The following is a 25,851-nucleotide window of genomic DNA, read 5'->3' as shown; positions in this document are numbered from 1 at the left end:
TTAATGTCCTCTTTATCACATTTTGTCATATATCTCTGTGTGTTTTAGCTGTGTGCTAGAGTTTTTGGTTTCCCCATTTGGGCACGGTGGCTCAGTGGTTAGCACTACAGTCTTGCAGTGCTGGGGTCCTGGGTTCAAATCCCACCAAGGACAACATCTGCAAGGAGTTTGTATGTTCTCCCTGTGTTTGCGTGGGTTTCCTCCGGGTACTCCGGTTTCCTCCCACACTCTAAAGACATACAAATAGGGACTCTAGATTGTGAGCCCCAATAGGGATAGTATTTTCAATATATGTTGTGAGACGCTCTGAGTCCTTGGAGAGGGGCGGCATACAATTTTGATAAATAAATAGATAAATAAATTTGTCTATATCTGTGGGTACCATCACTCTTGTCCCAATCTTCTCCTGGGTTTGGGGAGTGGGGGTATAAGATCAGAGCTTGCAAGGAGCAGGGTAAGGAAGGCATACCAGATATCTTCATCACTAGAGGTGCTGGAGCCTTGGATTGCAAGCATAATCCATTCCAGGAGTGTACTCTTAAACCAAGTTACTCTTATATCAAAGCGAATTTTCCTATAGGAAATAATTGAAACACAGACAATTTGTTCCACAACCCAAATATACTGCTCAAAAAAAATAAAGGGAGCACCAAAATACAAAATCCTTGTTTAAGTGTTCCCTTTTTTTTCAGCAGTATATATTTACTGCATTTATACAAACGTATTACAGTAATACAAAATAATGTACTGTGTTCATATAAAATTATAACAGTACACTAATACAAAATACTGTGCAGTAAAAAACATAAAGCAAATTAAACTGCACATTAGCCTACAACAGAATTGTTGTTGTGCGGGAGGTAAACAATAAAGAAAAAATGATGTATAAATATGACAGCCTTTATTCTAGATCAATACATAAAAAAACACCCCCCAAATCTATTCTCCCAATATAAGGGTATAACTAAGCCAAATGGTGTAGGAATACCAGGCAATTAGATTACAGTACAAGCAATGTCCTGTACTGGTTAGCAGAAAGAAAATACAATACTGTATCCACAAAGGCAAATTGATAGTCATGGTATATAGTATATACTGTACTGTACAATGGTATACAGTATACAGCACATATGGACAGACAGGTACCTCCAGAGTGGTTCAGAGTGTGGTGAGAGCACGGAATCGCAAGAGTGTGCAGTATTTGCTCTTATTGCAAATCATTGCTCTTAAACCAAGGTACAAATTTGTAAAAAGCTTTGCTTGTCTTGCAAAACGCTCTCAAAGCAAGTTACTCTTAATCCAAGGTTCCACTGTATCTCTGGGATTAGGGACAGCTAGGGCTGCCTATCTTGAGGGACAGTCTAGGAAACCGGTTCCCTGTTATCCCCTTACACCCCATGATATTTTGCTAATGACACATCTGGGCCTAACAATAAGACTTTTTTAAGTGTATGTTGACAAAACTCACTAGTAGACATGAGTGAATAGAATTTCAATGAATCTAAATTTTAAAATGGATTCTATCAAAATTCTGATTCTATTTCAAATGTTTTAGGATTCAATTTGAACGAATCTAGCAAAATGGCAGCCAGTAAACATTTTGCTTGATTCTGAGGGATGAGATTGGTGTTAAAAATAATAAATCCTTACATTTACCTCTCCTTAAACTACTATTTACCTGTTCCACTTTCACTTCTCCCCACTGCAACATTTATGTCTGAAAATGCTTATACTACTGTGTTGTTCGCCTACTGGCTCCACACTGATTCCTTGGATGACAGTGGTCGATGACAGCATGTTTCAACTTAATTTCGGAATAGCTAGGACTTGCTATTGCACCGCCGCGTGCTCGGCCGCAGCCGAGCCGCTCAGGTCCAGGCTCGTTCGGTGGGTGGCTTGAGCGCCTCCGGCACCCGGGGGTCACGTCGCTCTGAAGGGAAGCTGGCGCTACGTGAAAGAGGGTGATCCTCGGTGGGGATGTTCACGGCCGGGGCCGTGGTGTCTAGGGATGTAAGTTCGTGACGTCACCCACGGGTTGTGGTGAATGTGGACACCACCGCTGTCATTAACTAGGCTCCCAGGGACGGTGTTGTGCAGCCTGGTGTTGACCTCTCCGTGGGCAGGGTGTGATGGTCCCGGGGCCCGGTGGTGGTGAGGTGCAGGCGTGTTGGTGCGGCGCGGTGCACGGCCCGATGGCACTGCTGTACTCACTATGACAGATACACCGGAGTCTCTGGTAAACCAAAAGGATGGTGGTCGGTGCCCGTAGCCGGCTGCGCTTGTCCCCCACCCGGTTCGGTGGTTCCCACCTTTCTACTGCACCTCCCTTTGTAGAATTTGACTGCCTATGCTTCAGCAATGGTAGTCCGCTCCCCGGCTTTATGTGTGTCGGGAATCCCATTTGCTCGCAGGTGCTGGCCCGTGGGATCTTTCTGCCTGTACGGTGGCTTTCTCCCCCCTTGGACTGTTGCTGTCTTTCGGGTCTTGAGACGGGAAAGGACCTAAGGTCCAGACCTCAATCAGTAAATTCGACGTGGTCCAGTGACTTCTGGACCTCGTTCTGGGTCTGAGTACCCCTCCTGGTGCTCCGGTTTCCAGTTGGTTCCCCGGTTCGGTACCAGCGGGCCACTACCCTGTTCCGGTCCCTTACGGTTCCACCAGCCATCTTCCCGGCTCCTGCAGGCGGCAACCACCATCTGCCTCCTGGTCACAGTGTATATGGGCTACGACCCAGACCCCTGACAGACGTTCTGTCTTAACTCCTCTCTCTTTCACCTCTAAAACTTATCTGTTTGTCTTTTTCCCGCCTCAGGCTATCCGAACTCCTCGCTGGGCGTGGCCAACTGCCTGGTTCCGCCCCCTGGTGTAAACGTCAAGACCTGAGAGGGGTGATTCAGGGTTTCTCAGGTTGGCTGCTGTTACCTTGTTAGGGGACGGGTGTTTGTGCAAGGGCCTACCTGTGACTACCTTGCTAGTCCAGGGCGTCACACTATCCTTCCCCTAATTCATGTTGGTTTGCAGCATAAGTCTTGTTATCAATGTAATGGTAGTCATGTTCCAGGGTCCTCCATATTTAAATCTCTAGCAGTCACTTTCTGGCTTTTAGTTATAGGTTATACTTAGTCTGGTTCATTCCTGCTTCACTTCTCTGACTTAGCCTATTTATATCTCTCTTTGACTTTGCTTTGTTATTGAGGACTGCATCTCAATTTTGTTCTTGACCTTGACCTCATGGTTTTGACACAGCATTCTGTCTATTCTTTGCTAGCTCACTCTACTGACTACCAACCTTTTCATAGACACAACCCAGGGACCACTTCACAGGTCCAAATCCCTATATGAAGGATAAAAAGGGAAGTCCAAGGTTCCCATGGGAATTTCTCGACAGAGTCGTTACAACTGAACAGGGTGGCCATTTTGAGAGCTGCAGTCTTTCATTGAGAAAGTTCAATTACTCCAAACTAGTAATGTATATACTCCATTTTGGTCTTCTTGTTATAGCTCTGACAACGCCATCACTAATTAAGTTTGTGTGTTCACGTGGAGCATGATACAGACTGTTAAAGTCAATGATTTGGGTTGCACACAAAATGACAATGTGGAGCATAGTGAGCAGTAACCCCAAAGAATTTGGACCCACAAGAAGCTCAAAGAGGAGTAAGCTTAAGACTGGATGGGGATGTGCGCTGCTGGAACATGTGAGGGGGGGGCTGAAAATAGCTTAAAAAAATATTTTGTTTAAAATTAATTAATTCTCTACAGGCAGAATTGATTTGTATGAAATGTATTCAATGCCAATCAAAGCTGCCCACCCGAATTAATCTCATCTGCCTAATTAAATTTTGGATGATATCCTAACTGCAACTCACTAGTGAAATCAAATAATAAATATTTTGTTACCTGATTTATGTTTTATAGACTATGACAGCTAGCGGATTAAACCAGGATTAGTGAGCACAGCTCTAACTGATCTTTATAGATGAATGCCATAGCATACCTATGTATAACACAGTGAGAGACTGTGAGAGAACTGCAAAAAAAATGGTATTTCTCTTCCATCCATAATGGAAATCTGTTGTCCAACTAGTCATATTTTCCCCATGATTGATGTAATTTATTTTTAGTTATAGAGCAGAATATTTGTTCTAATTGTATAATTTACTTAATGTTCTTCTGTAGTATGCTGAACCCTGGTTGACAAATTTGCTCAACGGTGAGGGTTAAGCCATTTCTTAGAAAATATCATATGCAGTAGGAAAGAAATTCAATTGACAATATTTATTACTAAGGCTGGTTTCACACAAGTTTTTTTTCCCATATGTAAAAAAAGTCCTTGTTTTACAATGCAATAAGTAAAAAAATAAAAAATAACTAGTGATAGGACAGCACAAAAGTGCTCTGGTTCTCAGTACTCGAATTGAGCATGTTGGAAACTTGAAAATGCTTGACTCAACTACCGAGCACAATAGGAGTGAATGGGTGACTCATACATAATTTGCCCAAGTCCCCTTTCTATTACTTGGCCTGGCATAGCCCCCGGCCACCACAGTAACAATTATCCACAGGCAGCAGATGTCTCCCCAGCAACCTCCATTCCATCTCAGTCCCTATCATTCGGCATGCAGCTAGCTTCCGTTGAGCGTGTCAAGTCTAAATGTTCTCCCCTGCCAAACTAACTGTGCAGTTAGTTCTACTCAAGTTATCATTCCAGATAAGAGAGAGAAAATTGCTTTTTGGAACTGGGACTCAAGCAGGACTAACTGCAGTTATTTGGCAGTGGGGAACATTTTGACAGCACACACAAAACAGAAGTTGATAAAACAAGAGATACCAGCGCTCAGGGGCAGTGGACAAACAGTTAATGCTGCAGAGTGAGATAATCTATGGGCTGACAGTGTCTGGAGCCATACTGTATGTACGCTCTTATCAGCTGTGGAGCTGCTAATAGTAAACACACTCCGCGTGAGAGTGAATGAAAGGGATAATTAGGTCACCTGATGAAGGAGGCACGTTTTGCACCTCTGAAACGCGTTGGGACCCCTTTTGCCCGCTACAGGCTTCCGTAGCCTGTCCTGAGCCCTGTGACGTCACACGCTCCCCCACACGCATGTGTCTAAGTATCCAAGGAAGCCGCCGGCCGGGGCTCCTGGTTACAGACGCCAGCTCTGACTTACATCCCTTCCACTGGGTCAGATCTTACCCCGTGAAGCCTGCCCGCAGCACACTGCAAGTCCTCACACCCACTGGGAAGAAGCAGCTGCAATCCCGTAACCCAGCCATCCTGAAACACACCATCTTAGTAGCGGTCCACGCTGGTCAGGTAAGGATTCGCATCTACTCATCCACATTTACTGCTATCAATTACAACAAGTAAGTTATCCCCATTCATTTAAAATCGTCTAAATTGTGTTAAAATTGTACTAGCATTGTTCTACTTTAACGTTTATAACCATTTAATAGGTGCTCCATGGACAATGCTACCAGGTGTGTATCTTGTCAGATGTATGCATGCCTTGAGCAGCCGTTTGAGGGTGAATATGTCTGCACTCGATGCAAGCATGTTGCGTATTTGGAAGCCAAGGTAACTGATCTAAATAAGCAGCTTGCAACACTCAGGGGCATTGCAAACCTGGAGAGGAGTTTAGAGCTCACTGAGCTTTCTGTGGCTGGGGCCAGTGATATGGAGGAGGGTGGAGGTGGAGAAGATCAGGACCCAGAGGTAGGTAGTTGGGTAACAGTTAGAAGAAGAGGTGGGGGGAAAAGTGTCAGAGAGCCTAGTCCTGACCTGGCGCAACCTAGTAAATATGCCTGTTTGGCTGATATTAGGAATGAAGGGCCAGGACTAGGGTCACTACAGCAGGGCATTGCTCCTAGCAACCAGGAAAACAACTGCTGTAGGAAGGAGGGAAATAGGAGTGCAGCAAAGCTCAGACAGATGTTGGTGGTAGGGGACTCTATAATTAGGCGGACAGACAGAGTCATCTGTCGCCGAGACCATGAATGCTGAACAGTATGTTGTCTGCCGGGTGCTCGGGTTCGGCATATTGCGGATCAGATAGACAGATTGCTGGGTGGGGCTGGGGAAACCCCAGCGGTCATGGTGCACATTGGTACTAATGACAAAGTTAGAGGCAGGTGGAAGGTCCTTAAAAATGATGACAGGGAAATAGGAGAGAAGCTGAAGTCCAGGACCTCCAAGGTGGTGTTTTCAGAAATACTACCGGTGCCACGAGCATCACTAGAAAGACCATAGGAGCTTAGGGAGATAAACACGTGGCTTAGAAATTGGTGCAGGAAGGAAGGGTTCGGGTTCATGGAGAACTGGGCTGACTTCTCAGTCGGCTACAGGCTCTACAGTAGGGACGGGCTGCACCTCAATGGGGAAGGTGCAGCTGTGCTGGGGGAGAAAATGGTCAGAAGGCTGGGAGAGCTTTTAAACTAGGATCTGGGGGGAGGGAAGTGGAGCAAAAAAGGGGATATATAGAGCAGATAGAGACAGGGAGACGGTGGGGGTCAATGAAGGATTAGGGGGGGATGGGACATGCAAGGAACGTAGGGAGGCTAGGAGTAATAAAGGTGTTAATAGGATTAAATGTCTACTGGCAAATGCAAGAAGTCTTGCAAACAAAATGAATGAATTGGAGACTCTTATGTCAACCATGGATTATGATGTGGTAGGCATTACGGAAACCTGGCTGGATGAAAGCCATGACTGGGTGACAAACATACAGGGTTATAGTACATTTAGGAGGGACAGGAAAGACAAAAAAGGTGGTGGGGTGTGCATATTTATCAAATCTAACCTAAAACCTGTGTTGAATGATGAAATTGCGGGGAACTGCAACAATGTAGAGTCAGTATGGGTAAATGTACATGGGGAGGGTAATAATGGAAAAATGCTAATTGGAGTTTGCTATAAGCCTCCTAACATACCTGAACAAATAGAGGGTGAAATGCTGGAACAAATTGAAAAGGCAGCTAACAATAATAATCGGGTTCTTATTATGGGGGATTTCAACTATCCAGACATATAGTGGGACATAGAATCTTCTGGTTGTGCTAAAAGCTGTAAATTCTTATCTACCATTCAAGACCATTTCCTCTCTCAGATGGTAGATGAACCGACGAGGGGAGATAATGTGCTAGATCTGGTCCTGTCAAATAGACCGGAGACAATTTCAGATCTACAGGTTCGGGAGCACTTGGGCACCAGCGATCATAATATGGTAAGCTTCAACGTAATATTCAATAGAACATTTCAAAGGGGAAATGCTAAAACCTGGAATTTTAGGAAAGCTGATTTCAACAAGTTAAGGGAAGAGCTTAAATGTGTAGATTGGGACAAAGTCATGGTAACTGGGGATACTGAACATAAATGGGGTAAGTTTAAGGATATACTGCTAGAGTCCTGTAAAAAACGTATACCCTCTGGTAATAAAATGTCCCGGAATAAAAAGAAACCACTATGGATAAATAAGACTGTACAAAGTATAATAAAACAAAAAAAAAGGGCGTTTAAAATCTTGAAGGCTGAGAATACAGAAATAGCATTTCAGGAGTATAAAGATATCAATAGGAAATGCAAAAAAGAAATCAAACAAGCAAAACTAGCTACTGAAACAAAAATCGCCAATGACATTAAAATAAATCCCAAAATCTTTTATAAATACATTAATGCCAAAAGTAAAACAAAGGATAGTATTGGCCCCTTAAAATATAATAACAAGTTAGTTATAGAGGACAAACAAAAGACTGAGATATTAAATAGGCATTTCTCATCTATGTTCACCAAGGAACTGACTGTACCAGGGATCATTCAACAAGTGAAAAATCAAAGTTCCCCACTAGATATAATTAATTTAACACAAGAAGAAGTACGCCTACGTCTGAGTAAATTAAACATTGACAAATCCCCAGGGCCAGATGGCATTCATCCCCGAATATTGAGGGAATTGAGCTCCGTAATTGACAGACCGCTGTATCTCATCTTTTTAGACTCTCTTCTAACAGGGTTGGTGCCTCAGGATTGGAGGATTGCTGATGTGGTACCGATATTTAAGAAAGGTAAGAGGGTAGATCCAGGCAACTACCGTGCAGTAAGCCTGACATCAGTAGTATGCAAAGTTTTTGAGGGCATTTTAAGGGATGACATGCAAAAATATGTTGCAGAAAATAATATAATAACTGACAGACAGCATGGATTCATGAAAGATAAGTCGTGTCTAACCAACCTGTTGGGGTTCTTTGAGGGGGTAAGTGCAAACCTGGATATTGGTAATGCAGCTGATGTGATTTATTTGGACTTTGCAAAGGCATTTGATATTGTACCACATAATAGCCTTATACTAAAGCTCCAGAAGCAAGGACTAGGGGAAACTATATGCAACTGGGTAATGAATTGGCTAAAAGATAGGAAACAAAGAGTAGTCATAAATGGTATATTCTCTAAATGGGCTATAGTCAGCAGTGGGGTGCCGCAGGGATCTGTGCTAGGACCAATTCTTTTTAATCTTTTTATTAATGACCTTGTGGATGGGATTGATAGTAAAGTGTCAGTCTTTGCTGATGACACCAAACAAAACTGACCTTGATAGTACAATATTACAAAAAGATCTGGATAAGATGTCAGAATGGGCAGATACTTGGCAAATGAGATTTAATGTTGATAAATGTAAAGTAATGCACCTAGGACGTAGTAATCCTATAACTGCGTATACATTAAATGGAAGTAAACTTGGGACTACAGATCAGGAGAAGGACTTGGGTATTCTCATTACAAATAAGCTGAGCAGCAGCACTCAATGTCAAGCAGCAGCTGCAAAAGCAAACACGATTCTAAGGTGTATAAAAAGAGAGATTAGATCCCGTGATCCCAACGTATTGTTACCCCTCTATAAATCACTTGTAAGGCCACATCTGGAATATGGGATCCAGTTTTGGGCTCCACATTTTAAAAAGGACATTCAGAAGTTAGAGTCAGTTCAAAGGCGGGCAACTAGACTACTACAAGGGATGGAAGGCCTCCCATATGATGACAGGTTGAAAAAGTTAGATATGTTTAGCCTAGAAAAAAGACGTCTCAGAGGAGAGCTCAATTATATGTATAAATACATGTGTGGTCAATATAAAGGACTGGCACATGACTTATTTCTTCCAAAGACAATACTAAGGACCAGGGGACACTCACTGCGAGTGGAAGAAAAGCGATTCCGACAGCTAAATAGGAAAGGGTTCTTTACAGTTAGAGCAGTCAGACTGTGGAATGCCCTACCACAAGAGGTAGTAATGGCAGATACTATAACAGCTTTTAAAAAAGGGCTGGATGATTTCCTCAGTACACAAAACATTGTTGGTTATAAATGACTTGGTGACCAAATGTAGAACTGATGGAGGAAGGTTGAACTAGATGGACCTAGGTCTTTTTTCAACCTTAGTAACTATGTAACTATGTAACCCTCACCTTATCTCTTTGTGAGCGCTATAGTATTTTGTTACAAAACAGAAGTTGCTGAACAATGTCAGCTTCAAACAGGATGATAAGGATTGTGGTGACTGAGAAGATGGAACAGAGGTTGCTGGGCAATCGGGATTGTGGTGCCTGGGAGCTGTGTCAGAACAGGTAACAGACCGGGGACTCAAGCATTAAGTTTGAGCACCCGTGGTTCTTGATCGCGCTTCTGAACGTGCTAAGCACCCCGATGCTCGATCGAGTGCCAGGCACATTTGTTCATCACTAGTAATAAAAGGCTTACATTTAGTTCACTGCATCTCCACTCTTTTCAGTTGCTTTTCTTTTTACCTGGATTTGGTGATTATACTCAGCTAGAGTTGAGCGCGGTTCGCGGTTCGAGGTTCTCCAGTTCGCGGCTCGAGTGATTTTGGGGGCTGTTCTAGATCGAACTAGAACTCGAGCTTTTTTGCTAAAGCTCGATAGTTCTAGATACGTTCGAGAACGGTTCTAGCAGCAAAAAAACCCAGCTAATTCCTAGCTGGCTTTCCGCTGTAATAGTGTAAGTCACTCTGTGACTCACACTATTATGACATTTCAGTGTATAGTGTGCGGGAACAGCGCATTCAGATCAGTGCTGTATGGATAATGACGATCGCCATTTTTTTTTCCTTGTCTTCCTTCCCTAAGCGCGCGCGTGTAGTGGGGCGGGCCAGCATGTCAGCCAATCCCAGACACACACATGTGTGATAGGATGTCCATGTCACATGTCCCTGCATTATAAAACCGGACATTTTCCTCCAGCACACCATTATCTTCCTTCTGCGTCCTTGGAGTCAGACATCACTGGCGCAGCTCCTATCGCCGATACTGCTGTATACTCTCCATACACAGCGCTGGACAGCTTAGGGATAGCACTTTCTATCAGTCCTTTTAAGGGCTCATACCGGCAGGGTCAGAGCCATAGGTGACAGAGTTTAAAACAGAGTTTAACAGCTACAAAAGATGACAGCGTCTGTGTAGCTAAGGTCAGGGATTTCCTCGCTGCATTTCCCCATTAGGAGGGATAGAAAGGCAGGCTTCCTTTCCTCTACCCAGAGACCCACAACCCTGCCACTGTACCCTCCTGGCCTTTGCACACTCAAACTCATTGTTACTAAGCCATTATACTAGCAAACACTGAGTGAACTTAGTGGCATCCTAAACGTGGCTGTTGGACTTCTGTATCGTCCCACAAGTGCAAAGATATTTGCAGCACCTCTGCCTGCATTGCACACTCAAACTCATTGTTACTAAGCCATTATACTAGCAAACACTGAGTGAACTTAGTGGCACCCTAAACGTGGCTGTTGGACTTCTGTATCGTCCCACAAGTGCAAAGATATTTGCAGCACCTCTGCCTGCATTGCACACTCAAACTCATTGTTACTAAGCCATTATACTAGCAAACACTGAGTGAACTTAGTGGCATCCTAAACGTGGCTGTTGGACTTCTGTATCGTCCCACAAGTGCAAAGATATTTGCAGCACCTCTGCCTGCATTGCACACTCAAACTCATTGTTACTAAGCCATTATACTAGCAAACACTGAGTGAACTTAGTGGCATCCTAAACGTGGCTGTTGGACTTCTGTATCGTCCCACAAGTGCAAAGATATTTGCAGCACCTCTGCCTGCATTGCACACTCAAACTCATTGTTACTAAGCCATTATACTAGCAAACACTGAGTGAACTTAGTGGCACCCTAAACGTGGCTGTTGGACTTCTGTATCGTCCCACAAGTGCAAAGATATTTGCAGCACCTCTGCCTGCATTGCACACTCAAACTCATTGTTACTAAGCCATTATACTAGCAAACACTGAGTGAACTTAGTGACATCCTAAACGTGGCTGTTGGACTTCTGTATCGTCCCACAAGTGCAAAGATATTTGCAGCACCTCTGCCTGCATTGCACACTCAAACTCATTGTTACTAAGCCATTATACTAGCAAACACTGAGTGAACTTAGTGGCATCCTAAATGTGGCTGTTGGACTTCTGTATCGACCCACAAGTGCAAAGATATTTGCAGCACCTCTGCCTGCATTGCACACTCAAACTCATTGTTACTAAGCCATTATACTAGCAAACACTGAGTGAACTTAGTGGCATCCTAAACGTGGCTGTTGGACTTCTGTATCGTCCCACAAGTGCAAAGATATTTGCAGCACCTCTGCCTGCATTGCACACTCAAACTCATTGTTACTAAGCCATTATACTAGCAAACACTGAGTGAACTTAGTGGCATCCTAAACGTGGCTGTTGGACTTCTGTATCGTCCCACAAGTGCAAAGATATTTGCAGCACCTCTGCCTGCATTGCACACTCAAACTCATTGTTACTAAGCCATTATACTAGCAAACACTGAGTGAACTTAGTGGCACCCTAAACGTGGCTGTTGGACTTCTGTATCGTCCCACAAGTGCAAAGATATTTGCAGCACCTCTGCCTGCATTGCACACTCAAACTCATTGTTACTAAGCCATTATACTAGCAAACACTGAGTGAACTTAGTGGCATCCTAAACGTGGCTGTTGGACTTCTGTATCGTCCCACAAGTGCAAAGATATTTGCAGCACCTCTGCCTGCATTGCACACTCAAACTCATTGTTACTAAGCCATTATACTAGCAAACACTGAGTGAACTTAGTGGCATCCTAAATGTGGCTGTTGGACTTCTGTATCGACCCACAAGTGAAAAGATATTTGCAGCACCTCTGCCTGCATTGCACACTCTAACTCATTGTTACTAAGCCATTATACTAGCAAACACTGAGTGAACTTAGTGGCATCCTAAACGTGGCTGTTGGACTTCTGTATCGTCCCACAAGTGCAAAGATATTTGCAGCACCTCTGCCTGCATTGCACACTCAAACTCATTGTTACTAAGTCATTATACTAGCAAACATTGAGTGAACTTAGTGGCATCCTAAACGTGGCTGTTGGACTTCTGTATCGTCCCACAAGTGCAAAGATATTTGCAGCACCTCTGCCTGCATTGCACACTCAAACTCATTGTTACTAAGCCATTATACTAGCAAACACTGAGTGAACTTAGTGGCATCCTAAACGTGGCTGTTGGACTTCTGTATCGTCCCACAAGTGCAAAGATATTTGCAGCACCTCTGCCTGCATTGCACACTCAAACTCATTGTTACTACGCCTTTATACTAGCAAACACTGAGTGAACTTAGTGGGATCCTAAACGTGGCTGTTGGACTTCTGCATCGTCCCACAAGTGCAAAGATATTTGCAGCCCCTCTGCCTGCATTGCACACTCAAACTCATTGTTACTAAGCCTTTATACTAGCAAACACTGAGTGAACTTAGTGGCATCCTAAACGTGGCTGTTGGAATTCTGTATCGTCCCACAAGTGCAAAGATATTTGCAGCACCTCTGCCTGCATTGCACACTCAAAATCATTGTTACTAAGCCATTATACTTGCAAACACTGAGTGAACTTAGTGGCATCCTAAACGTGGCTGTTGGACTTCTGTATCGTCCCACAAGTGCAAAGATATTAGCAGCACCTCTGCCTGCATTGCACACTCAAACTCATTGTTACTAAGCCATTATACTAGCAAACACTGAGTGAACTAAGCGGCATCCTAAACGTGGCTGTTGGATTTCTGTATCGTCCCACAAGTTCAAAGATATTTGCAGCACCCCTGCCTGCATTGCATACTCAAACAAATTGTTAGTAAGCCATTATACTAGCAAACACTGAGTGAACTTAGTGGCATCCTAAACGTGGCTGTTGGACTTCTGTATGGTCCCACAAGTGCAAATATATTTGCAGCACCTCTGCCTGCATTGCACACTCAAACTCATTGTTACTAAGCCATTATACTAGCAAACACTGAGTGAACTTAGTGGCATTCTAAACGTGGCTGTTGGACTTCTGTATCGTCCCACAAGTGCAAAGATATTTGCAGCACCTCTGCCTGCATTGCACACTCAAACTCATTGTTACTAAGCCATTATACTAGCAAACACTGAGTGAACTTGATGGCATCCTAAACGTGGCTGTTGGACTTCTGTATCGTCCCACAAGTTCAAAAATATTTGCAGCACCTCTGCCTGCATTGCACACTCAAACTCATTGTTACTAAGCCATTATACTAGCAAACACTGAGTGAACTTAGTGGCATCCTAAACGTGGCTGTTGGACTTCTGTATCGTCCCACAAGTGCAAAGATATTTGCAGCACCTCTGCCTGCATTGCACGCTCAAACTCATTGTTGCTAAGCCATTATACTAGCAAACACTGAGTGAACTTGATGGCATCCTAAACGTGGCTGTTGGACTTCTGTATGGTCACAGAAGTACAAAGATATTTGCAACACCTCTGCCTGCATTGCACACTTAAACTCATTGTTACTAAGCCATTATACTAGCAAACACTGAGTGAACTTAGTGGCATCCTAAACGTGGCTGTTGGACTTCTGTATCGTCCCACAAGTTCAAAAATATTTGCAGCACCTCTGCCTGCATTGCACACTCAAACTCAATGTTACTAAGCCATTATACTAGCAAACACTGAGTTAACTTAGTGGCATCCTAAACGTGGCTGTTGGACTTCTGTATCGTCCCACAAGTGCAAAGATATTTGCAGCACCTCTGCCTGCATTGCACACTCAAACTCATTGTTACTACGCCTTTATACTAGCAAACACTGAGTGAACTTAGTGGGATCCTAAACGTGGCTGTTGGACTTCTGTATCGTCCCACAAGTGCAAAGATATTTGCAGCCCCTCTGCCTGCATTGCACACTTAAACTCATTGTTACTAAGCCTTTATACTAGCAAACACTGAGTGAACTTAGTGGCATCCTAAACGTGGCTGTTGGACTTCTGTATCGTCCCACAAGTGCAAAGATATTTGCAGCACCTCTGCCTGCATTGCACACTCAAAATCATTGTTACTAAGCCATTATACTTGCAAACACTGAGTGAACTTAGTGGCATCCTAAACGTGGCTGTTGGACTTCTGTATCGTCCCACAAGTGCAAAGATATTAGCAGCACCTCTGCCTGCATTGCACACTCAAACTCATTGTTACTAAGCCATTATACTAGCAAACACTGAGTGAACTAAGCGGCATCCTAAACGTGGCTGTTGGATTTCTGTATCGTCCCACAAGTTCAAAGATATTTGCAGCACCCATGCCTGCATTGCATACTCAAACTCATTGTTAGTAAGCCATTATACTAGCAAACACTGAGTGAACTTAGTTGCATCCTAAACGTGGCTGTTGGACTTCTGTATCATCCCACAAGTGCAAAGATATTTGCAGCCCCTCTGCCTGCATTGCACACTCAAACTCATTGTTACTAAGCCTTTATACTAGCAAACACTGAGTGAACTTAGTGGCATCCTAAACGTGGCTGTTGGAATTCTGTATCGTCCCACAAGTGCAAAGATATTTGCAGCACCTCTGCCTGCATTGCACACTCAAAATCATTGTTACTAAGCCATTATACTTGCAAACACTGAGTGAACTTAGTGGCATCCTAAACGTGGCTGTTGGACTTCTGTATCGTCCCACAAGTGCAAAGATATTAGCAGCACCTCTGCCTGCATTGCACACTCAAACTCATTGTTACTAAGCCATTATACTAGCAAACACTGAGTGAACTAAGCGGCATCCTAAACGTGGCTGTTGGATTTCTGTATCGTCCCACAAGTTCAAAGATATTTGCAGCACCCCTGCCTGCATTGCATACTCAAACAAATTGTTAGTAAGCCATTATACTAGCAAACACTGAGTGAACTTAGTGGCATCCTAAACGTGGCTGTTGGACTTCTGTATGGTCCCACAAGTGCAAATATATTTGCAGCACCTCTGCCTGCATTGCACACTCAAACTCATTGTTACTAAGCCATTATACTAGCAAACACTGAGTGAACTTAGTGGCATTCTAAACGTGGCTGTTGGACTTCTGTATCGTCCCACAAGTGCAAAGATATTTGCAGCACCTCTGCCTGCATTGCACACTCAAACTCATTGTTACTAAGCCATTATACTAGCAAACACTGAGTGAACTTGATGGCATCCTAAACGTGGCTGTTGGACTTCTGTATCGTCCCACAAGTTCAAAAATATTTGCAGCACCTCTGCCTGCATTGCACACTCAAACTCATTGTTACTAAGCCATTATACTAGCAAACACTGAGTGAACTTAGTGGCATCCTAAACGTGGCTGTTGGACTTCTGTATCGTCCCACAAGTGCAAAGATATTTGCAGCACCTCTGCCTGCATTGCACGCTCAAACTCATTGTTGCTAAGCCATTATACTAGCAAACACTGAGTGAACTTGATGGCATCCTAAACGTGGCTGTTGGACTTCTGTATGGTCACAGAAGTACAAAGATATTTGCAACACCTCTGCCTGCATTGCACACTTAAACTCATTGTTACTAAGCCATTATACTAGCAAACACTGAGTGAACTTAGTGGCATCCTAAACGTGGCTGTTGGACTTCTGTATCGTCCCACAAGTTCAAAAATATTTGCAGCACCTCTGCCTGCATTGCACACTCAAACTCAATGTTACTAAGCCATTATACTAGCAAACACTGAGTTAACTTAGTGGCATCCTAAACGTGGCTGTTGGACTTCTGTATCGTCCCACAAGTGCAAAGATATTTGCAGCACCTCTGCCTGCATTGCACACTCAAACTCATTGTTACTACGCCTTTATACTAGCAAACACTGAGTGAACTTAGTGGGATCCTAAACGTGGCTGTTGGACTTCTGTATCGTCCCACAAGTGCAAAGATATTTGCAGCCCCTCTGCCTGCATTGCACACTTAAACTCATTGTTACTAAGCCTTTATACTAGCAAACACTGAGTGAACTTAGTGGCATCCTAAACGTGGCTGTTGGACTTCTGTATCGTCCCACAAGTGCAAAGATATTTGCAGCACCTCTGCCTGCATTGCACACTCAAAATCATTGTTACTAAGCCATTATACTTGCAAACACTGAGTGAACTTAGTGGCATCCTAAACGTGGCTGTTGGACTTCTGTATCGTCCCACAAGTGCAAAGATATTAGCAGCACCTCTGCCTGCATTGCACACTCAAACTCATTGTTACTAAGCCATTATACTAGCAAACACTGAGTGAACTAAGCGGCATCCTAAACGTGGCTGTTGGATTTCTGTATCGTCCCACAAGTTCAAAGATATTTGCAGCACCCATGCCTGCATTGCATACTCAAACTCATTGTTAGTAAGCCATTATACTAGCAAACACTGAGTGAACTTAGTTGCATCCTAAACGTGGCTGTTGGACTTCTGTATCATCCCACAAGTGCAAATATATTTGCAGCACCTCTGCCTGCATTGCACACTCAAACTCATTGTTACTAAGCCATTATACTAGCAAACACTGAGTGAACTTAGTGGCATTCTAAACGTGGCTGTTGGACTTCTGTATCGTCCCACAAGTGCAAAGATATTTGCAGCACCTCTGCCTGCATTGCACAGTCAAACTCATTGTTACTAAGCCATTATACTAGCAAACACTGAGTGAACTTGATGGCATCCTAAACGTGGCTGTTGGACTCCTGTATCGTCCCACAAGTTCAAAAATATTTGCAGCACCTCTGCCTGCATTGCACACTCAAACTCATTGTTACTAAGCCATTATACTAGCAAACACTGAGTGAACTTAGTGGCATCCTAAACGTGGCTGTTGGACTTCTGTATCGTCCCACAAGTGCAAAGATATTTGCAGCACCTCTGCCTGCATTGCACACTCAAACTCATTGTTACTACGCCTTTATACTAGCAAACACTGAGTGAACTTAGTGGGATCCTAAACGTGGCTGTTAGACTTCTGTATCGTCCCACAAGGGCAAAGATATTTGCAGCCCCTCTGCCTGCATTGCACACTCAAACTCATTGTTACTAAGCCTTTATACTAGCAAACACTGAGTGAACTTAGTGGCATCCTAAACGTGGCTGTTGGACTTCTGTATCGTCCCACAAGTGCAAATATATTTGCAGCACCTCTGCCTGCATTGCACACTCAAAATCATTGTTACTAAGCCATTATACTTGCAAACACTGAGTGAACTTAGTGGCATCCTAAACGTGGCTGTTGGACATCTGTATCGTCCCACAAGTGCAAAGATATTAGCAGCACCTCTGCCGGCATTGCACACTCAAACTCATTGTTACTAAGCCATTATACTAGCAAACACTGAGTGAACTAAGCGGCATCCTAAACGTGGCTGTTGGATTTCTGTATCGTCCCACAAGTTCAAAGATATTTGCAGCACCCCTGCCTGCATTGCATACTCAAACTCATTGTTAGTAAGCCATTATACTAGCAAACACTGAGTGAACTTAGTGGCATCCTAAACGTGGCTGTTGGACTTCTGTATCGTCCCACAAGTGCAAATATATTTGCAGCACCTCTGCCTGCATTGCACACTCAAACTCATTGTTACTAAGCCATTATACTAGCAAACACTGAGTGAACTTAGTGGCATTCTAAACGTGGCTGTTGGACTTCTGTATCGTCCCACAAGTGCAAAGATATTTGCAGCACCTCTGCCTGCATTGCACACTCAAACTCATTGTTACTAAGCCATTATACTAGCAAACACTGAGTGAACTTGATGGCATCCTAAACGTGGCTGTTGGACTTCTGTATGGTCCCAGAAGTGCAAAGATATTTGCAGCACCTCTGCCTGCATTGCACACTCAAACTCATTGTTACTAAGCCATTATACTAGCAAACACTGAGTGAACTTAGTGGCATCCTAAACGTGGCTGTTGGACTTCTGTATCGTCCCACAAGTTCAAAAATATTTGCAGCACCTCTGCCTGCATTGCACACTCAAACTCATTGTTACTAAGCCATTATACTAGCAAACACTGAGTGAACTTAGTGGCATCCTAAACGTGGCTGTTGGACTTCTGTATCGTCCCACAAGTGCAAAGATATTTGCAGCACCTCTGCCTGCATTGCACGCTCAAACTCATTGTTGCTAAGCCATTATACTAGCAAACACTGAGTGAACTTGATGGCATCCTAAACGTGGCTGTTGGACTTCTGTATGGTCCCAGAAGTACAAAGATATTTGCAGCACCTCTGCCTGCATTGCACACTCAAACTCATTGTTACTAAGCCATTATACTAGCAAACACTGAGTGAACTTAGTGGCATCCTAAACGTGGCTGTTGGACTTCTGTATCGTCCCACAAGTTCAAAAATATTTGCAGCACCTCTGCCTGCATTGCACACTCAAACTCATTGTTACTACGCCTTTATACTAGCAAACACTGAGTGAACTTAGTGGCATCCTAAACGTGGCTGTTGGACTTCTGTATCGTCCCACAAGTGCAAAGATATTTGCAGCACCTCTGCCTGCATTGCACACTCAAACTCATTGTTACTAAGCCATTATACTAGCAAACACTGAGTGAACTTAGTGGCATTCTAAACGTGGCTGTTGGACTTCTGTATCGTCCCACAAGTGCAAAGATATTTGCAGCACCTCTGCCTGCATTGCACACTCAAACTCATTGTTACTAAGCCATTATACTAGCAAACACTGAGTGAACTTGATGGCATCCTAAACGTGGCTGTTGGACTTCTGTATGGTCCCAGAAGTGCAAAGATATTTGCAGGACCTCTGCCTGCATTGCACACTCAAACTCATTGTTACTAAGCCATTATACTAGCAAACACTGAGTGAACTTAGTGGCATCCTAAACGTGGCTGTTGGACTTCTGTATCGTCCCACAAGTTCAAAAATATTTGCAGCACCTCTGCCTGAATTGCACACTCAAACTCATTGTTACTAAGCCATTATACTAGCAAACACTGAGTGAACTTAGTGGCATCCTAAACGTGGCTGTTGGACTTCTGTATCGTCCCACAAGTGCAAAGATATTTGCAGCACCTCTGCCTGCATTGCACGCTCAAACTCATTGTTGCTAAGCCATTATACTAGCAAACACTGAGTGAACTTGATGGCATCCTAAACGTGGCTGTTGGACTTCTGTATGGTCCCAGAAGTACAAAGATATTTGCAGCACCTCTGCCTGCATTGCACACTCAAACTCATTGTTACTAAGCCATTATACTAGCAAACACTGAGTGAACTTAGTGGCATCCTAAACGTGGCTGTTGGACTTCTGTATCGTCCCACAAGTTCAAAAATATTTGCAGCACCTCTGCCTGCATTGCACACTCAAACTCAATGTTACTAAGCCATTATACTAGCAAACACTGAGTGAACTTAGTGGCATCCTAAACGTGGCTGTTGGACTTCTGTATCGTCCCACAAGTGCAAAGATATTTGCAGCACCTCTGCCTGCATTGCACACTCAAACTCATTGTTACTACGCCTTTATACTAGCAAACACTGAGTGAACTTAGTGGCATCCTAAACGTGGCTGTTGGACTTCTGTATCGTCCCACAAGTGCAAAGATATTTGCAGCACCTCTGCCTGCATTGCACACTCAAAATCATTGTTACTAAGCCATTATACCTGGAAACACTGAGTGAACTTAGTGGCATCCTAAACGTGGCTGTTGGACTTCTGTATCGTACCACAAGTGCAAAGATATTAGCAGCACCTCTGCCTGCATTGCACACTCAAACTCATTGTTACTAAGCCATTATACTAGCAAACACTGAGTGAACTAAGCGGCATACTCAACGTGGCTGTTGGATTTCTGTATCGTCCCACAAGTTCAAAGATATTTGCAGCACCCCTGCCTGCATTGCATACTCAAACTCATTGTTAGTAAGCCATTATACTAGCAAACACTGAGTGAACTTAGTGGCATCCTAAACGTGGCTGTTGGACTTCTGTATCGTCCCACAAGTGCAAATATATTTGCAGCACCTCTGCCTGCATTGCACACTCAAACTCATTGTTACTAAGCCATTATACTAGCAAACACTGAGTGAACTTAGTGGCATTCTAAACGTGGCTGTTGGACTTCTGTATCGTCCCACAAGTGCAAAGATATTTGCAGCACCTCTGCCTGCATTGCACACTCAAACTCATTGTTACTAAGCCATTATACTAGCAAACACTGAGTGAACTTGATGGCATCCTAAACGTGGCTGTTGGACTTCTGTATCGTCCCACAAGTTCAAAAATATTTGCAGCACCTCTGCCCGCATTGCACACTCAAACTCATTGTTACTAAGCCATTATACTAGCAAACACCGAGTGAACTTAGTGGCATCCTAAACGTGGCTGTTGGACTTCTGTATCGTCCCACAAGTGCAAAGATATTTGCATCACCTCTGCCTGCATTGCACACTCAAACTAATTGTTACTACGCCTTTATACTAGCAAACACTGAGTGAACTTAGTGGGATCCTAAACGTGGCTGTTGGACTTCTGTATCGTCCCACAAGGGCAAAGATATTTGCAGCCCCTCTGCCTGCATTGCACACTCAAACTCATTGTTACTAAGCCTTTATACTAGCAAACACTGAGTGAACTTAGTGGCATCCTAAACGTGGCTGTTGGACTTCTGTATCGTCCCACAAGTGCAAATATATTTGCAGCACCTCTGCCTGCATTGCACACTCAAAATCATTGTTACTAAGCCATTATACTTGCAAACACTGAGTGAACTTAATGGCATCCTAAACGTGGCTGTTGGACTTCTGTATCGTCCCACAAGTGCAAAGATATTAGCAGCACCTCTGCCTGCATTGCACACTCAAACTCATTGTTACTAAGCCATTATACTAGCAAACACTGAGTGAACTAAGCGGCATCCTAAACGTGTCTGTTGGATTTCTGTATCGTCCCACAAGTTCAAAGATATTTGCAGCACCCCTGCCTGCATTGCATACTCAAACTCATTGTTAGTAAGCCATTATACTAGCAAACACTGAGTGAACTTAGTGGCATCCTAAACGTGGCTGTTGGATTCTGTATCGTCCCACAAGTGCAAATATATTTGCAGCACCTCTGCCTGCATTGCACACTCAAACTCATTGTTACTAAGCCATTATACTAGCAAACACTGAGTGAACTTAGTGGCATCCTAAACGTGGCTGTTGGACTTCTGTATCGTCCCACAAGTGCAAAGATATTTGCAGCACCTCTGCCTGCATTGCACGCTCAAACTCATTGTTGCTAAGCCATTATACTAGCAAACACTGAGTGAACTTGATGGCATCCTAAACGTGGCTGTTGGACTTCTGTATGGTCCCAGAAGTACAAAGATATTTGCAGCACCTCTGCCTGCATTGCACACTCAAACTCATTGTTACTAAGCCATTATACTAGCAAACACTGAGTGAACTTAGTGGCATCCTAAACGTGGCTGTTGGACTTCTGTATCGTCCCACAAGTTCAAAAATATTTGCAGCACCTCTGCCTGCATTGCACACTCAAACTCAATGTTACTAAGCCATTATACTAGCAAACACTGAGTGAACTTAGTGGCATCCTAAACGTGGCTGTTGGACTTCTGTATCGTCCCACAAGTGCAAAGATATTTGCAGCACCTCTGCCTGCATTGCACACTCAAACTCATTGTTACTACGCCTTTATACTAGCAAACACTGAGTGAACTTAGTGGCATCCTAAACGTGGCTGTTGGACTTCTGTATCGTCCCACAAGTGCAAAGATATTTGCAGCACCTCTGCCTGCATTGCACACTCAAAATCATTGTTACTAAGCCATTATACTTGGAAACACTGAGTGAACTTAGTGGCATCCTAAACGTGGCTGTTGGACTTCTGTATCGTACCACAAGTGCAAAGATATTAGCAGCACCTCTGCCTGCATTGCACACTCAAACTCATTGTTACTAAGCCATTATACTAGCAAACACTGAGTGAACTAAGCGGCATACTCAACGTGGCTGTTGGATTTCTGTATCGTCCCACAAGTTCAAAGATATTTGCAGCACCCCTGCCTGCATTGCATACTCAAACTCATTGTTAGTAAGCCATTATACTAGCAAACACTGAGTGAACTTAGTGGCATCCTAAACGTGGCTGTTGGACTTCTGTATCGTCCCACAAGTGCAAATATATTTGCAGCACCTCTGCCTGCATTGCACACTCAAACTCATTGTTACTAAGCCATTATACTAGCAAACACTGAGTGAACTTAGTGGCATTCTAAACGTGGCTGTTGGACTTCTGTATCGTCCCACAAGTGCAAAGATATTTGCAGCACCTCTGCCTGCATTGCACACTCAAACTCATTGTTACTAAGCCATTATACTAGCAAACACTGAGTGAACTTGATGGCATCCTAAACGTGGCTGTTGGACTTCTGTATCGTCCCACAAGTTCAAAAATATTTGCAGCACCTCTGCCCGCATTGCACACTCAAACTCATTGTTACTAAGCCATTATACTAGCAAACACCGAGTGAACTTAGTGGCATCCTAAACGTGGCTGTTGGACTTCTGTATCGTCCCACAAGTGCAAAGATATTTGCATCACCTCTGCCTGCATTGCACACTCAAACTAATTGTTACTACGCCTTTATACTAGCAAACACTGAGTGAACTTAGTGGGATCCTAAACGTGGCTGTTGGACTTCTGTATCGTCCCACAAGGGCAAAGATATTTGCAGCCCCTCTGCCTGCATTGCACACTCAAACTCATTGTTACTAAGCCTTTATACTAGCAAACACTGAGTGAACTTAGTGGCATCCTAAACGTGGCTGTTGGACTTCTGTATCGTCCCACAAGTGCAAATATATTTGCAGCACCTCTGCCTGCATTGCACACTCAAAATCATTGTTACTAAGCCATTATACTTGCAAACACTGAGTGAACTTAGTGGCATCCTAAACGTGGCTGTTGGACTTCTGTATCGTCCCACAAGTGCAAAGATATTAGCAGCACCTCTGCCTGCATTGCACACTCAAACTCATTGTTACTAAGCCATTATACTAGCAAACACTGAGTGAACTAAGCGGCATCCTAAACGTGTCTGTTGGATTTCTGTATCGTCCCACAAGTTCAAAGATATTTGCAGCACCCCTGCCTGCATTGCATACTCAAACTCATTGTTAGTAAGCCATTATACTAGCAAACACTGAGTGAACTTAGTGGCATCCTAAACGTGGCTGTTGGATTCTGTATCGTCCCACAAGTGCAAATATATTTGCAGCACCTCTGCCTGCATTGCACACTCAAACTCATTGTTACTAAGCCATTATACTAGCAAACACTGAGTGAACTTAGTGGCATTCTAAACGTGGCTGTTGGACTTCTGTATCGTCCCACAAGTGCAAAGATATTTGCAGCACCTCTGCCTGCATTGCACACTCAAACTCATTGTTACTAAGCCATTATACTAGCAAACACTGAGTGAACTTGATGGCATCCTAAACGTGGCTGTTGGACTTCTGTATGGTCCCAGAAGTGCAAAGATATTTGCAGCACTTCTGCCTGCATTGCACACTCAAACTCATTGTTACTAAGCCATTATACTAGCAAACACTGAGTGAACTTAGTGGCATCCTAAACGTGGCTGTTGGACTTCTGTATCGTCCCACAAGTTCAAAAATATTTGCAGCACCTCTGCATGCATTGCACACTCAAACTCATTGTTACTAAGCCATTATACTAGCAAACACTGAGTGAACTTAGTGGCATCCTAAACGTGGCTGTTGGACTTCTGTATCGTCCCACAAGTGCAAAGATATTTGCAGCACCTCTGCCTGCATTGCACACTCAAACTCATTGTTGCTAAGCCATTATACTAGCAAACACTGAGTGAACTTGATGGCATCCTAAACGTGGCTGTTGGACTTCTGTATGGTCCCAGAAGTGCAAAGATATTTGCAGCACCTCTGCCTGCATTGCACACTCAAACTCATTGTTACTAAGCCATTATACTAGCAAACACTGAGTGAACTTAGTGGCATCCTAAACGTGGCTGTTGGACTTCTGTATCGTCCCACAAGTTCAAAAATATTTGCAGCACCTCTGCCTGCATTGCACACTCAAACTCAATGTTACTAAGCCATTATACTAGCAAACACTGAGTGAACTTAGTGGCATCCTAAACGTGGCTGTTGGACTTCTGTATCGTCCCACAAGTGCAAAGATATTTGCAGCACCTCTGCCTGCATTGCACAATCAAACTCATTGTTACTACGCCTTTATACTAGCAAACACTGAGTGAACTTAGTGGCCTCCTAAATGTGGCTGTTGGACTTCTGTATCGTCCCACAAGTGCAAAGATATTTGCAGCACCTCTGCCTGCATTGCACACTCAAAATCATTGTTACTAAGCCATTATACTTGCAAACACTGAGTGAACTTAGTGGCATCCTAAACGTGGCTGTTGGACTTCTGTATCGTCCCACAAGTGCAAAGATATTAGCAGCACCTCTGCCTGCATTGCACACTCAAACTCATTGTTACTAAGCCATTATACTAGCAAACACTGAGTGAACTAAGCGGCATCCTCAACGTGGCTGTTGGATTTCTGTATCGTCCCACAAGTTCAAAGATATTTGCAGCACCCCTGCCTGCATTGCATACTCAAACTCATTGTTAGTAAGCCATTATACTAGCAAACACTGAGTGAACTTAGTGGCATCCTAAACGTGGCTGTTGGACTTCTGTATCGTCCCACAAGTGCAAATATATTTGCAGCACCTCTGCCTGCATTGCACACTCAAACTCATTGTTACTAAGCCATTATACTAGCAAACACTGAGTGAACTTAGTGGCATTCTAAACGTGGCTGTTGGACTTCTGTATCGTCCCACAAGTGCAAAGATATTTGCAGCACCTCTGCCTGCATTGCACACTCAAACTCATTGTTACTAAGCCATTATACTAGCAAACACTGAGTGAACTTGATGGCATCCTAAACGTGGCTGTTGGACTTCTGTATCGTCCCACAAGTTCAAAAATATTTGCAGCACCTCTGCCCGCATTGCACACTCAAACTCATTGTTACTAAGCCATTATACTAGCAAACACTGAGTGAACTTAGTGGCATCCTAAACGTGGCTGTTGGACTTCTGTATCGTCCCACAAGTGCAAAGATATTTGCAGCACCTCTGCCTGCATTGCACACTCAAACTCATTGTTACTACGCCTTTATACTAGCAAACACTGAGTGAACTTAGTGGGATCCTAAACGTGGCTGTTGGACTTCTGTATCGTCCCACAAGGGCAAAGATATTTGCAGCCCCTCTGCCTGCATTGCACACTCAAACTCATTGTTACTAAGCCTTTATACTAGCAAACACTGAGTGAACTTAGTGGCATCCTAAACGTGGCTGTTGGACTTCTGTATCGTCCCACAAGTGCAAATATATTTGCAGCACCTCTGCCTGCATTGCACACTCAAAATCATTGTTACTAAGCCATTATACTTG

The sequence above is a fragment of the Anomaloglossus baeobatrachus genome, chromosome 1 (assembly GCF_048569485.1).
Source record: "Anomaloglossus baeobatrachus isolate aAnoBae1 chromosome 1, aAnoBae1.hap1, whole genome shotgun sequence".
NCBI lineage: Eukaryota > Metazoa > Chordata > Amphibia > Anura > Aromobatidae > Anomaloglossus > Anomaloglossus baeobatrachus.
This window is presented reverse-complemented; position numbering follows the sequence as displayed.